Raw genomic sequence first — 3071 nt, forward strand, 5'->3', positions numbered from 1 at the left:
TGTCCTCCGGAGCATTTTGGAAGACCAAAATTCATCTGATTCAGTTGAAATTTGGTACGTGGTGTTAATATATGGCCTCAAACACCCATGCAAAAATTGGTCGAAATCGATCCATAATTATATATAGCCCGCATATAAACCGATCCCCAGATTTGACCTCCGGAGCCCCTTGGAAGAGCAAAATTCATCCGATTCGGTTGAAATTTGGTACGTGATGTTAGTATATGGTATCCAACAACCATGCAGGAATTGGTTCATATCAGTCCATAATTATATATAGCACCCATATAAACCGATCCCCAGATTTGACCTCCGGTGCCTTTTGGAGAAGCAAAATTCATCCGATCTGGTTGAAATTTTGTACGTGGTGGTAGTATATGATATTTAACTACCATGCCAAAAGTGGTCCATATCAGTCCATAATTATATATATAGCTCCCATATAAACCGATCCCGAGATTTGGTTTTGGAGCCTCTTGGAGGAGCAAATTTCATCCAAGTCAGTTGAAATTTGGTACATTGTGCTAGTATATGGCCGTTAACAACCATGCCTAACTCGGTCCATATCGGTCTATAGTTATATATAGCCCTCAGATAAATCGATCCCCAATCACACAAAAATTGGTCCATATCAATAATTGTATATAGCCCCCATATAAGCGACCTCCATATTTCAATTCTGGCTCCCTACGTACCGTGCAAAAGTCCATATCGATTCGTAATTATTTGTAGACTTACATACCTTTTTGTCTAATATATACCACGTATGGGCTAACAATTTAGAAAACGATTTAAGATACCACAACCCAAGTAATTCGATTGTGGATGACAGTCTTTCGTAGAAGTTTCCACGCAATCCATGGTGGAGGGTACATAAGATTCGGCCTGGCCGAACTTACGGCCGTTTATACTTGTTTATAAATGGGACTATTTTCCTCAACTGATTTTTCAATATACGTTATGACCGGTTTAAAAATTTCAAACTAATAAAAACTTTTGGAAAAAATCTCTATTCTATTGTCATAAAAATAAACGTAATATCCAATAATTTATGGAAAGATAGACACAATTGTTTTTTAATTTATAGTTACATTACATATATTTTGAACCAGGATGTAACTGCCAATATTTGGTTGGCAATCTTGCATTGAAATCACAAGAACCGAAATCCGGATTTTGGTGTCCTTGTAACTATCGATTTCACCGGTCCACGACCAAACGAATTTTGAACACAACACAATGGGTGAAAAAAAAAATAATAAAACGGTTCACCGTTTTTGATCGCTCTAATTTTATTCCATCTTTCTAAGATTTCCACAATGTGTAGTTAAAATAACGAAGATTTACTGCAATTTTTGGATTTTTAACTATCTTTTGCAAAAATAATCCTTGTCATAAAAGCAAAAAAATGATTGACGATACATGACTACAACATATTAACCACGCTTCTTACTACATTTGCGAATCTTATAAAAATAATATTCTTCTTTAGTTTATATTTTATATCTACTTTTAGTACACAAAATTTTTGGGTCATACTTGAAATAAAGATTCACTTATTTTCATGGCATGCTGAAAAAAGCATATCGAAATTTCCATTTTTAGTATAAATAAACTAACGATGAATGTCAATTCTAACCAAAGATAATAAAAGAGGAAGATGGGAGATTGGCTTGCGTCATACCAAATGTTGCATTTACCAGATTAGTTTAATATATGTTTGTAACCTTTTCGTTGTTTTTAGTTTTTATTTTTTAAATGAAAAATTTAATTTTCTTAATGAAACAATGATAAATTTTAGGCAACAACAAAAAAAAATACATTTTCCCATTTATGGAAATTTATTTCGTGCTCTTAATTTCTTTTTATGTGCATTTTAATGCTATGTCAATACTTGTCGTATACGCGTTTGGTTCGAGTATTAAACTAATGTGGTAAATGGTTTGATGTGCTCAGTAGCCAATCTCCCATCTTCCTCTTTTATTATCTTTGATTCTAACTACCGGAAAGTGCATCTATTTCTAGACAATAGTTCGTCTCCGATACATGTGCTCGTGTGGTGTTTATAAAATAGACACCCTTGACTGTATGTGTTAACGAATACATGTAGCCAACCCCAGCTAGCATTTGGGTGATTGTTTTAACAAAAATCATGTAAATGAGTCATATTCGAGTACTTTAGAAGATCAAAAACTGATATGTCAGTTATGTGATTATAATACGATACGAAAATGACTCGCGCTAATGGGCGTAAAATGAGTTCGTTATAAAATACAATAAAAAATAACAAAAATCTAACAAAAACCGTCTAGAGGAGTCATCTTCGAGTACTTTTGGTAATCAAAAACTGCTTAAACAGTTACGGGACCACAAATGGCACGAAAATGACTCGCGCTAATGGGCATAAAATGTGTTCGATTTAAAATCGTCTAAAGGAGTCATCTTCGAGTACTTTTGGTGATCAAATAATGATCTTACAGAGTTATTGCAAGTGTTTTTATATTTAAATCACAATTTTAACGGGGCAATCTCTATAATATTGTCAGAAATATTGTCAGAAACTTCCATTTAATAATAAAAACGATTTAAATGAATTTGAGAATTTGCTACAGGAAAATGAAGAAAAGCTGAAACAAATTGTAAGTATGAAAGACGACGAAACAAACTAACAAATAAAATTGATAATTTATAATTTTTCTTAACACTGTTTACATTTTTTAGAAAGAGGTTACAGCAAAAACCGGCGGAGAAGGACACGCACAATTTTTAAGATATTCAGTTCGGAAAGTATATTCCGATGAACTGGCTACATTATATGGCTGGAAGGGGACTAGCACTAAGCCCAGTGCTGAAAAATCTTTCATAATAACTTTAATTAAAAGTAAGTAAATATATATAATACAAATAATAATTAAATTTTATTACAAGAAAATCACTTATATATTTTTAGATATATGTCATCTTAAATACGAAACGACAGACAGGGAAATGAATGTCGTATTACAAAAACATTTTTTTCATGCTAAGGATCGTTTGACAAAAACGAAAAGAAGTGATTAAGTATATATATT

At 32.6% G+C, this 3071-nt stretch overlaps 1 long non-coding RNA gene across 1 annotated transcript; it reads left to right on the plus strand.

Moving 5' to 3' along the window:
• Positions 1–2286: 2286 nt before the first annotated feature.
• On the plus strand, positions 2287–3071 carry LOC142236788 (uncharacterized). The gene is made up of 3 exons (XR_012722195.1): positions 2287–2639; positions 2722–2881; positions 2951–3071. It is a non-coding gene; the product is annotated as an uncharacterized LOC142236788 (long non-coding RNA).

Source organism: Haematobia irritans, chromosome 4 (genome assembly GCF_050003625.1).
Source record: "Haematobia irritans isolate KBUSLIRL chromosome 4, ASM5000362v1, whole genome shotgun sequence".
NCBI lineage: Eukaryota > Metazoa > Arthropoda > Insecta > Diptera > Muscidae > Haematobia > Haematobia irritans.